Genomic DNA, 13,401 nt, shown 5'->3' with positions numbered 1-13,401 from the left:
CCCAACACCATGCTGGCTACAACCTCAGGAAGACTGAATCACCCTCTCTGATGGTGTGTGTCTGCAGTATAAGGAAATCCTGTACTGTGCTTTCTGGAATAGGTGATTATTCTTGACTACGATCACAAAATCTTTATAGAAGCAAAATATTCCATACAGTTTGGAATCCCCATTGAGGTGCTGTCTCATTTACAATGTTATATTCAATATCAAACAACAGAAGAGTCTGAACAGTTCCTGGAATTAGCCGTAATGTGACTTGTCAAATCCCATTGATCAGTCTAAAGGAAATCTCTACAGTGTGTTTAACTCTAGAACCTTCCATCAATCAGGCCCCTGCTTCAGAGGACGCTGTGCTGTATTCATACACACACACACACACACACACACCGCACAAAAGGCTCCACATTCTGCAGTTTTAGCTGCAGGAGCCACTGCTTGCATTGTATCTCTAACCATCTCCCCAGCCAGTCTATCCTACAGCTGACAATCGCTTAGCCGGATGTCCCATGTCAAATGTGTCACATCTCTCTAGCTTGCTCATTCCAGTGATCAGGCAAGAGGAGAAACTGGAAAAATGCAACAGGATACAAATCAATGTCTACCTTGTAAGTGAACACCACCAAATGCATTCTCTGCCATGAACCAAACGGCTGGGCCACAGAGGATGCCCAGGCCTCTCTCCTTTATACCCTGAAAATACTTTCTGTACTTTGGAGGCCTGATGCTTCAGTATCAGATTTTTCATCCACATAAGAATCAGAATGGACTCTGTACCCTTCCCATATTAGCATAGGGTGGGCTCTACCTATGGGGGGTGGGGGGGGTCAGCAAAAACAACAAGATATTGGTAATATTCCCCTACCACCTACCCCATCCCAACAGCCTCTCAGCTATGTAGAACCATCACCAGGAAAGACAGAATTAAAAGTTTTAAATGACAAGATTGAGGAACTACTGTTTTTATTAGGCAAAGGTGCATGACTGTGATGAAGTCTTGAGGAGAAAGGGTTTGACACTAATTACATTTAGGAGAAGGAGGCCCAGGGCAGGTTGATTTCCTTTGAAAAGTGCCAATGGGGAGGGCCTTAGTGAATTTAGAAATCCAAGAATGCCGATGTGGCCAAGAGTTCCAAGTCCTTTGCTGACACCTGGTGGTTGTTATAAAAAAGTACTTTCTTGAACAGTCTCTTTTGCAATATTCCTCCAGCCAAAAACAAAATGGATTTTTTTTATCTGCTTGAGTCAAAATGAAAGCATCAACTCTTAAGTAATTAGGGGTAAGGACACAATGAAGGCTATGTAGAAAGGTACAGGGCTATCTTTTATTGCTCAATTCCTGTAACCATGCCAGACACAGTGTAAACGCTTACTATTCATCAACCACAGAAAACATTCCATTCTTCTGGATCTTAGAATCTGATTTTCATAAAGCAGAGGCTGTCAAATGTCAAATACTTGCAAAACGTCTATGTCAGGTAAATATTGTGTGGTAATTTAAAATGGAACCAAAGAGAAATTCTCCCATACTTTCTACTCTAGCATTATCTGCCTAAAGCTGTACATATCACAATGTGATACTGAACAAAAACAAAAATTCAGTTAATGAAGTCATTGTTTAGGCTGAATACAAGCCACGTCTAGAGAACTGTGACATCATAGCCAAAGATTTAGCGACACTTCAAGTATGTACTGAGCAGCTGTATTCTATGTATGATTGCTGGTCACATCGGAATGTGACTGCTTTCATAAAAACATATGCTACTGATCAAGAATTAGCATCTGATACTGGGGGTGGCTGTTAGGTCTAGCAAGGAAGATGCTACTTGGGACACCCACATCCCATATTGGAGGGCCTAGGTTCAAGTTCTGGCTCCACTTCCAATTCCAGCTTCTTGCAAATGCACACCCTGGGAGGCAGCAGGTGGTGGTTCAAGTACTTCAGTCCCTGCCATCCATGTGGGAGACCTGGACTGAGATCTGAGTTCCTGATGTCTGCCTGGCCCAGCCCTGACTACTGTGGGCATCTTGGGGAGTAAGCCACAGATGGAAGATATTCTCTCTCTCTCCCCCAAATTAAAAAATAAAAATTGACTTTTTTAAAAAAATCTAGTATCATTTTACATTTCTGTAACCAATGATTTCATGAAGTTCAGTTAGTACCATAACAAATATTATATACAGTGCGTCAAAGTTAACACAAATTCTGATTTTAAGGCAGAGTATTAAGCCCGTTTTGATGTCTTTGCTCCTTTCAAAAACTAATTCAGGGGACAGTATTGTAGTGCATGGCATTAAGCCACTACTTGTGACAATGAAATCCCATTATTGGAGTGGTTCAAATCCCGACTGCTCCACTTCTGTTTCAGCTCTCTGATGTGCACCTTGGAAAGCAGCAATGATGGTCCAAGAACTTGTGTCCTTGCCACCCACATGGGAGACCCAGATGGAGTTCTGGGCTCGTGGCTTGAGCCTGACCTGGCCCTGGCTGTTGCAGGTATTTGGGGAGTGAAGCAGGGGAAGGAAGATCAATCTCAATCAATCTTTTTTTCTCTTTCTCCCCTCATGTCACTCTATCTTTAAAATACATAAATATTGGGGCCGGCCAGCACTGTGGTGTAGCGGGTAAAGCCACCACTTGCAATGCCGGCATCCCATATGGGCACTGGTTTGAGACCTGGCTGCTCCACTTCCGATCCAGCTCTCTGCTATGACCTGGGAAAGCAGTAAAAGATGGCCCAAGTCCTTGGGCCCCTGCACCCATGTGGGAGACCCAGAGGAAGCTCCTGGCTCCTGGCTTCGGATCAGCACAGCTCCGGCTGTTGCGGCCATCTAGGGAGTGAACCAGTGGATGAAAGACTTCTCTCTCTCTCTCTCTCTGCCCCTGCCTCTCTGTAACTTGGCCTTTCAAATAAATAAATAAATCTTCTAAAAATGTACATCAACATTTAAAAATACATAGTCTATCCCAATATAAACATTGCTTTGCATATGAAGTGTATATGAAGCCTCACTTCACATAAAGCAGGTCTACAAACCTATTTGTTACAATGTTCATATAATGCAAGTTACAGATACTCCATGTTTAGAAGACTGTTTTGTGAAGACCCCAGTGACAACTCTTAAAGTGTATCAAATGGGTACAAACATACATACCACTCTGAATACCATATTGCATGGGAGAAAAACCATCCCACATTCGGATCTTGACCCAGTCAACAACGCTGAGGAACTCACTGTCCTCTGAGTGACGTGGGGACTTGTAGCACCTAAGTGCCAGGAATCTGAGGACAACTCAGGGAGGACAGCTTTTTGCCAATGCTCTTACTGTTCTATGCAAACACTCCTGATGGAGCAGCTCTGTATTTGGAAAGCTCAAGTTGACATATGGAAGGCCTTCTGCATATACCACAGCCCACCTCTCCACTCCTATCTTTCTCACTGCCTTTTATGTGCTCTATATAGTTCCAGCTGTGCCAAATTCCCTTCCCATGTACGTCGAGGCGTGTGATCTCTGAAGGCAGGAGCTGTGTGTCTTGAACAGAGTTGATGTCCAGTGTATGTCTGCTCAGTGAATAAGCAGCCAATGGTAGAGCTAAGAGAGGGCAAGAAGTTTCATGTTAGCCATACTCCTGCTATACTTTCTGAACCTCTGTGAAGATCTATCAGAATGATAAGAATGCCAATGTGATCCACTGAGTGGGCTGGTAGTCTGGGGAAACAACAATGATAGGATGAAGAAAAGATTAAGCGGACAAGGGAGAAAATGGTTGGGTTGGTGCGCAGCCTTCGGTGAGTAGGACAATACGTGGTGGTGGTAGTGTTAATGGACTTGAATGAGTGTTAGAAGAAATCGCCATGCAGTAAGTGGAAGGGAAAAACTCCAAGCAAAGGGCAGAAGATCTGTAAAACACAATAAACCGTCACTCTCACATTTTTCCTGCTGTGAAAATGCTTCCCAACCCAAGGGTAAGAAAGAAACATACAAAGACAACAGTCAGCATCATGTGCATGGTTTTTTTCTTGGTTCCTGTCAACACACACTCAGTCACCCATACACGGATCTTTCCAATCACCCACAGGAGAGACAGTTCACAAACATTTGGAAGTTCCGGGTGAAAAAAAGCAAGAGACAGGTTCTTTTGACATCATCTCTTTGCTGCTTTTAGGTGCAATGAGTGCGTTCCGAGCTCACAAAGCAATCTAGGTCTAAGCTCTTCAGAGACCTCCAGTTTCCACGTCAAGCGTGAGTATTTGTTACCTTTCCCATGGCAGTTTTGCTCCTGTCTCAGAATTCATTCATTCACAAGGTGTGAATGCTGTGGTTGAAACGGAGATAATTCGGAGCCTGGTAAAGGACCAGCACTGCCAGCGCACCTGCTCCCTGATCAACCACACAGCCAGCGGGCACGCACAGTGCCCCCTCAGCAGCACGCAGGCTGAAGCTTGGCCTCCCGCTGGGTCCCAACATCTCCATTTCCGTACGCTTACTCCACAGCTCAAAAATGATGGGTAGCAGAGCACCACTAATACTATTCATTCAGGCATGATAACTGGGCTGAATAAAGCTCTAATTGTAGCATTAGAAAAGTTAGGTCAGGACTAGAAAAGCCTTTATGGGATAGTACATATTACCTTAAAACTACACTGGGGAAAAAAAAAAACAAAACACGACAGATAGGTTTGGCCATTGCCAAGGGGTGTATGAAATGTTCTAGGAGAGAATTATTGAGGCTCATTTTAATCCTAGCGTAGATACTAGGAGAGGAGGCTGCAGACCTAAACCATTTCCCTTGCTCCTTCCAGGTCAGCCTGGATGATACTGGGAAGTCAAAAGAAACGCACAGAGGAAATCACAGGTAGAAATCTAGATAGATTGCATCTTAGGTGCAAGCCACAATTCAATCATCCTAGAAGTTTATAGGTTAATTCATTCTTGGTGACTGCTCACAGGGGCATTGTGAAATGCCTTCCTCAGCTCCAGATGGTTCTGTAACTCAGGAAAAAGTAATGACACAGAAATTCCATACATATCATCATCACACTCCAGACGAGCGGCAGAAAGGGACTCAATATATTTAAAAGGTAGGTGAATGTAAGAGCTTTGGACAGAGTTAGGATCAGGAATTCAGTTGCAGATTTGTCACTAATTAGTATGACTTTGGGCAGATTACCTAACTTTCTGAGACAGCCAAAAGGCCCCTAGGTAAGAGACAGTATGAAGAATATCCAGTAAGGCATGCACTTAACAGTTTTACCAGTCACCCAAAGATCTACAAGCTCACTGGCATGACAGGTTTTACCTTGTGTATAAAGGTGACACTGTCATCTCAATAGTAACATGACATATATTTTGACCTGCTTCTTTCCAGGCAACTCATTTGCCTCACCGTTTTCATGTTTGTGTACATGTGGGTGTGCTGTATTCATGTATGTGTGGGAAAGACCACATGTTGCATGACTGAGATTAGTGGTCTCATTAAGAAGGATGAGGAAGCTGAGAAGAAGGGGCAGCGTGAGATCATCAGAAACACTGATTTGTTCAAACTGAGCATGAGAACCAACAGGAAATCCAGAGATGAGGCCCTGTTTTCTGCTGGGCTTGTGGTGACCAAAGGCCACACAGATAACGCGTTCAAGAGGCAGCTGTGGACATGAAGCTGGAGTTCAGGAGCGAGTTGAAGCTGTGGGTGAGGCCTGAGGCCAAAAGTGACAGCTGAGGAACGATGTGTCTCAGGAAAGAGAAGTGGAGTGTGGTGGGTGGGAAGGCAAGGGCTAAGGCTTGAGGATGACTGTCGCTAGAACATGGGAAGGCAACTCTGGAGGAGTGGACACAGCGAGGAGACAAGAACAGTGGACCAGACTGGGGTGGTAGCTGCCAATGGAACAAATAGGAGGCATGGAAGAAAGAAACTGTTCTCTGCTCTCAAGACTTATGGGAGGGGTGGCACTGTGGTGCAGTGAGTTAAACCCTGGCATGCAGTGTCGGCATCCCATACGGGTGCCGGGTCAAGTCCTGGCTGCTCCTCTTCCAATCCAGCTCTCTGCTATGGCCTGGGAGAGTTGTGGAAGATGGCCTAAGTCCTTGGGTCCCTGCACCCACGTGGGAAATCCAGAAGCAGCTCCTGGCTCCTGGCTTTGGATCAGCTCAGCTCTGGCCATTGTGGTCATTTGGGGAGTGAAACCAGTGGATAGGAGACCTCTCTCTGGCTCTACCGCTCTCTGTAACTCTGTCTTTCAAATAAATAAAAATAAATCTTTAAAAAAAAAACTTATGGGAAACAAAACACTACATACTCCATTGACCCCAGGGATGCTCATGAGCAGAAATTATATTCTTTACCTATATACTCGGGAAAGCTAAGATTATATTTTGTGTTTTAAGATGATTAAAACCTATAGCCAAGTCATCAACTTCAAGTTTCCGGAGCCAGGACCACAGCCTAGATTTCACAAAACTGCAGCTCCTACGAGGAGTTTATTGGTAACCTTACAGTCTGCAATATGGGCTACCTTAACAGATCACAGATGCTTTTAAAGGTATGAGAATGGCTTTGGAAATGGCTACAGAAAGTCAGAAATTCCAGCTCCAGCTGTAGGTACATCACAGGCTCTCCATGTGTGTAATAAAACAACCGATCATTTCATATAGGAAATGGCTCCAGGCACTGTCAGTCCAGCAGACAATGCTTCCTTCTCCCAGCCATCTTAGTGTTGTAACCACCAGCTTGCATCACTCAGGTTATATATCTGTGCCTTAGTTTGTTATCTATAAAGTGACGAGGCTGGGCCCAGTGATGGTATAGAGCTTGTATCTCTGAATTGCCCAGTTGTCCTCAGAGGGGCCAAGATCAAGCCCAACTGTTGGCCAGGATGCCACACACCTGGAGCTTGTGCTGCCTGGACTCTTGACTCACCCTAAGGAACTTTACCTGGGGTTGCTCAAGCAGGTGGCTGGCTGGAGGCTGAATACTCCATGAAGAGGAGGAAACTGACCCATGGGGTGGCAACACTTTCTGAATTAAAAACAGAGTCTGAACATGATAGAGATATTTGCAATAGGCCTATCACAGAAAATCAAAGCCATGCAGTTACTAAAATCATAGTAAATATCACTTTATTAAGAGAGCCTTTTATTACTTGAATAACTAAACCTATTCAAATGAAGAACAGGGAGGCCTGCCTTACACTTAATTCTATTCTTCAACAAATAGAGTCATAAATATTTCCAAACGTGTTTCAGGGACTCCTGTCTATGCCACTGGGGAATGAGAAAGAATGGGATCCCTGAACTGGCTTCTCATTTCCTTTATATAGCCCTAAAAGATTCTGGACTTTAAGGCTCCCACCCTTTAAAAAAACAAATCCCCAGAAAAAGGCCAGGAGAAAAATAATTAACTCCATGTTTATTAGAACATTGAGAAATGTGTCATTACATCAGGGAGGAATGTTGAGCACAGCTTATTCCGGGCCTCTTGGCATCATCTTCTATTTATTAGCATTGCTGAGTTAGTCACGACAATATTTAAAGCAGGACTTGGGTTTTCAATCTACACTAATAATGTCTCACTCCAACATAGAGTCTAGAACATGTTAGAGAAAGAAAAGAGTGCATGTAGCTCACACCTCTGGTTTTCATGATGACCCAGATATATAAATAGATGTCATATAGGTGACTGCTTATTAAGAACTGAGGCCAGCAAAGCTACTTACCAGAAGATTTATGTACTTACAAGTCAGGGCCAGCTGTAGTGGCTAAAGTGACAGACGCCTAATGTTTGGGGGATTCCTCCTACACCACACCTCCCTCATGGATCCCCCAAGTTGATCTCACTTATATGTAAAGTCTGCTGGCATGGTTTCCTGCACACAGCGGCCACATGAGTGCCAGGAGCACAATCTTAGCGCCACTAACAGGTGGTCAACCCCTGCTGAAGGAGGAGTTGTGGGGAGAAACTGCCTCCCTGGCTTCCATTCCTCACGTGATCAGTGCTGTGAAAAGATGAGTTAAATCCCGCACTAACAAGAAAATGCACTTTTTCAAACAATCATGTCAGACTAAGCTTATAAACAAGAGTTACAACTACATTACTGAAAGTTGCCAAGAAGTTTCTGCTGAACACACACTTACCCTGTCTTATATTGTTAACTGTGTACACACCAAGGTTCTAAGAGTCCTGTGGGAGGAAAGAAAGTCCTTCACCTCCGTTGTATCCATCAAAGGCTCAGCCACATCCTGTGCCTGATTTTCTGAGATAGAATGCCATTCATTCTGTCCTAATGTCCATGAAATCAGAATCGCTGCTTGTCTGATTAGGAGTCTCGGTTTTTCATTTGAAAGAGGGTCACTGTGCCCATAGGACAATGTACCTCTGGAACCCAGAGTGGGAGCTCAATAAACACAGGAGGCATCTTAACAATGAAGCCGCCTTCAAAGCCAGCTCCCTTACAGGGGCCGAATCCTTGGGAGTTGCTGGGTGGGAAGGAACCTGGGTAAAGAAAGGGGAACCTAAATCTCAACCTGTCACAGAGCAGCAAGCATCTCTTTCGTGATTATGCTGCTGAACAGATCTGCCTTTTGTAGAGTTCTATTACTTTCCAAAAGGGGGAATTTTCTTTGCCTACATTTAATATAGGATTATCATCTTTAAAATACCAAAACACAAACCATAGTCATGATATGCACATTATATGTACACGAGTGCAGTGAACAGGAAGAAGCGAGCACTCCAACAGTGAAGCACGCGTGGAAGTCTCATGCTCCATGTGGCTGTGTGTGGCTGGGGTTGGGTGGTTTGCGGAATTCACACCTCCTGGAGCTCAGAGAACCTAATGTCAGAAAAGGGTCTTCTATTAAATGATGGAAAACCTGGGGAAGAAGGCATGCATGCAGTTTCTCAAACAAACCATGTACATCATTCTCAAAAGTGAAGTGAGCTGCTCCTTTTATTGCTCTGAGAACTTTCTCCTGAGATGATTTAAGGAAAAATAAATATTCACTACGAGTGAAACAATTAACTGGAAGGAAAGGTGCTCTCAGCCTAAGAAAAACAAAAACACCTCATCACTTCAGTCACGTATAGGGGACACTTCACCATCTCTACCACTGCCACCCTGGCACATGTCCCAGTGTCTCCCTGCCTCCACCTTTGTCCCCAGGCCCTAGTCTCAACACAGCAATCGGGTGACCCTGGGGAAACTTGAGTCCAATTACATCACTCTCCTGCTCAAAACCCCTTCCACAGAGTTCTGCCTTGAAGAAGAGGCCAACATTGTTGCCCTGGCCTGCAAGGCTGTACTTGACCTGTGGCTGGTCCCTCTGATGTGGCCTCCAATGAATGGCTCGCCCCTTTCCTTCCCTGCCTCACTGGCCTCTTCGCTGCCCCTCGGACACTCCTGGCATGCTCCAGCCTCAGGCACTTGGCACTGCGCTCCCCTATGCCTGGACTTCTTAGAGCACTCATTTCTCCAGGTCTCTGTGTACCAGTGAGCCTCTCCCTGATGACCCTATTTAAAATTAGAACCCTGCCCTCCAGCAGGACTCCTGCTGTATTTTTCTCTACTAAGGATCTTCACACACTATTAATTTACTTGCTTATCTGTCTCCCAAAAATGAATGTAAGTTCCACACGGGCAAATTTTTGTCTTATTCATTGGTGCAACTCTAGGGTCAAGACAAAAATGCCGTTTCATAGCAGGTTATCAGTAAATATTCATTTAATGATGGGATACAAGATGACAGGAAGATGAGTGCAAGGGAGCTTGGAAGCTGTGAGCTCTTATCTTTCCTAGCATGGCAGGGAAGAGGTCAAATAGTGACCTCGCCACTGTAAGATCCAGGCAGTTGCACTCAGGTAAAAACCTGCTTTTTGGCCAGTTCCCTTCTAAAACAGTACATTGCTTCACGGATGTCTGCTTTTGGCCACAAGGGGGCCTAGACCAGAAAGCATGGCAATGGTTCCTTCTAATCTATCACCACTAATGGAAGAGTGAATCAAAGCTCTAACATCTTGTAACTCCATGAGATCTGTAATTGAAGGTTAGGAGCTGAGAGAAGGAACCGTGTTTATACCAGTAAGATTACTCTCTCTCTTGAAAAATGTATAACCAGGGGACTTACTTCATGCTATGTACTATGCTGAGTGCTTTAATGCTTCATTGGGCTCAATCTTCCCAAGGATCCTATGAATCTTGCCTGAAGTCACCACCGCTAAGTGGCAAAACAAGTACTCAAAGCGCTGGCCCACAACCATTGTCTTCCCTTAATGTCCTCCTTCCTTAGCCTGTGTCCAGAAGATCCTTTCTCCCCAAACTTCTACTCCTAACTCTTCCGTACAAAGAGCTCAGGAACTAATTCTTTCCACCCTGGCACTGATTTGTCCCTGAAACAACGCTGAGAATTCAGCAGCTACACTTAAAAAATAAAATCTGTAGGCAAGGTCCCTGATTCATTTATTTTAATAGGCAGTCCGTTATTTCCCCCCCTTCAAGCATGCAAATAAATGTATAGAAATGGAAACATATTCCTCTCCAAGCTCCAGTTCGATCCTTTAAAGACAAAATGAGGAATAAACATCCCTATGTATGTGTTGGGATCAACCAGAAATGTTAAACATTACAAGGACCAGGCAAAAATCTTCAGGAGGACCGCCGGGAAGAATCCATAAAGCCTGAAATACATACAGAAAGCCATAGTGCCTTCAGTATTGTTTTTACATCAAATACATTTTACAGCGAACAAGATTCAGAAACTAAAGTATTCTGGTTTGGGCACTGAGAAGAAAAACAAGAGGCCACAACTGAAATATGTATAAGGAGGGCCCACTTTGAAGCCAGGGAATCATTTGACTTTCAAAGTAACTCCGATCCAAAGCAATGGGCTGAGTCACCAACTAAAGCAGCCATGTTGTGTCTGCTCGTCCCACAGCCTGCAGGAGGACTGGAATCACTGCAGAGTCTGGAAATACAGTTAACTGTGTGCTTGATAAATGACATTCACTGAGCAGCGCTGTGCTCCTTACAAACTTTACCACATTTACTCGCAATCTCTGTTTTGCAGGTGAAGACCTAAGGCTTTCAAAGGTTCAGCAACTTCCTCAAAGTTGCTGAATAAGCGGTCCAGGCCAAAGTCAAATCCATTTTTGTCCAACTTGAAGGTAGCTTTCCCAGCCACTGGAATATTCCGCTTTCTGTGGCCGTGTAAGCCAAAGCGGGCAGGGCCCTGGGCTAAGTTCTGCTTTGTCCAATATCACCCCATCATCAACCCTCTCCTGTAGGAAGGCAAATGCTTTAAAGAGAAGTGTGGTTTTCTTTACATGGCCCTCTGGCTTTCTAAGAGAAAGCTATGAGGAAGCTAACACTCTGAACCAATGCCCACCATTTTCTCCGGCACTGGCAACACCCGGGAAACACGGAAAAGGACGGGGTAGGAAGAGATGGACTGTACCAACTGGCCCTCCTCCCTCTGCCTTTCCTGGAACAAGCCCCCTGTCTCTCCTACCGAGCATGCTCCAATTGATGGACTGGGCTATATTCCAGAAGATTATTTATACATTACTTGTTTGGAACTCAAACAGCGTTTTCTTTGGGAAACAGTGTTATACGTGGTGGCTATGTTTCTAGGCCAGTCTTCAAAAGTCTATATTTAAGTCAGTATTAAGGAAAGTTATAGGGAAACAGATTTTTGGCTCAACATGAAGAAGAAATATCTAATAATAGACTCCATTGCCCAAAATGGAGTAGGTTCCCTTGGGAGGTGTTAGAACAGAAGGTAAACAGTGTGGGCATCCCCACACTGGCCCCAGAAGGGACCACAGGACGGAAGTCTTACAGAGAGGAAGGGCTAGCAGCACGAGTTCTCAAAAGCTATCCTCGTTCTGAATATTATCCTGCAAGCCTTGGGATTTTCCTAGCCAATTATCCCCCTGGATTTTCACACATGGATGAATAGGAGACTGAGCAACACAGGAACTAGGGAAACCATTTTCCCAGACCCTGAGTTTCATTTCCTTTGATCTTCAAAAGAAAATGAGAGGCCACATAAGTCTATCACATGAAGAGCATCAGAAATACTTGTTCAATGTAATCAGGTTGCAACTGAAACAAGCTGTGTTCTTTAAAAGGGGATATAGCGCTTGGAGGAGCATTTGCCTTATTATTTCAGTTTCTCTGTTTCCCCTAAGCAAATATTCTCTCTGCCCTTTCTCAGCTAGAGTCAGAAATCTGACTGACTGTAAAAACCAGGGAAGCTGATAAAATGATAAAAACCATAGAGCCAACCTTCATACTTCTCGCATATAGACAAGGATTCCATCAGAAACCTGAAGTACATGGTGGAACTTAAAGGAGAAAGTGTCTGTGGGTAATGGTCTAGTGCACCAGAGATCTACTCCCATAAAATAATTCCATAGCATCTAAGATAGTTGTGGGGGCCAATACAACTCCACTCTTTAGCCCTGGGGTAACAGTTATGGAGCTTGCTCCCTCACGACACGTGCTGGTTCTCTCTCATTTAGCTCTCTTGCCCCATGGCTGCCAAGCTAGGTCCGACCTGTCCTTCAAAGCTAAAATCTCCTTTCAACCAAGAGGTCTTTTTTCTTATACTCAGGGACAATCATCATTTCACACACACACACACACACACACACACACACACACACCCCGCTGAAAATGCTTAGGAGTTCCACATATCTCTTGGGAGTGGCATTTTGCCTTGAATTCCAAGGATTTTGTGAATACCTTATCTGCACACCAGTCACGAGCTCCCCCAAAATATTTAAGTCCATCCTAGAATTTTAAAAATATATATACATATGTGAGTATGTGTGTGTGTGTATGTCCATTTATCTCCTGCAGCCTTGAGTGTGGACATTCGATAAAGAAACATGTTCAGAAAGAGCACTTTGCCTGTAAGGAGTGCTCATCTAGGACACATACCCAGGGCTGTCCACTTTGGTGCTAAGAGTGCTTGGGATGGGAGAGGGGAGTCAGGGAGCCTGATGTACAAGGCTAGAGAGAGACAGCACTGAAGTGTGGCACCGATATTAAAAGCTGTCGCATTACTTTCATGTTGTGCTTAAAAGCAAACATGACTGCTGTGGTCTTAGGCACATTAGGAGTTCAGAAAAGTGCAGCTTGGTAAACAGTTCCCTTCAACTAGAGGTTACTGATGGAAGTCTCCTCTTCCCCAAATGTCACCATTAGCAATTTATTTTAGAAAGCTAGGCCAAAAGTAGAACTTTTTCCCCTCTGGCACTGACAGCTTAAAGTGACTAGGCCACTGATCACTCTCTAAAGGAGCGTTCCAGGGGCTAAGTTCTTCCTGTATTCCACACAAGTTCATGATCAAGGTCATGCTTTCTTGGGTAAAAGGCAGCCTCTAAATCTTACCTTAGGCTCATA

The 13,401-nt window shown here is 44.4% G+C and overlaps 1 protein-coding gene across 1 annotated transcript in view; it reads right to left on the bottom strand.

Annotated features, from left to right (window-relative positions):
- TSPAN7 (tetraspanin 7) overlaps positions 1-13,401 on the bottom strand; it is a 119,621-nt gene that overhangs the window by 23,092 nt on the left and 83,128 nt on the right. The gene's annotated exons all lie outside the window — the stretch shown is intronic.

This window comes from Oryctolagus cuniculus, chromosome X (genome assembly GCF_051225735.1).
Source record: "Oryctolagus cuniculus isolate XC-2025 breed Fujian yellow rabbit chromosome X, ASM5122573v1, whole genome shotgun sequence".
Taxonomy (NCBI): Eukaryota; Metazoa; Chordata; class Mammalia; order Lagomorpha; family Leporidae; genus Oryctolagus; species Oryctolagus cuniculus.
The sequence above is the reverse complement of the archived record's forward strand: the minus strand, read 5'-3'. Positions and strand labels throughout refer to the sequence as shown.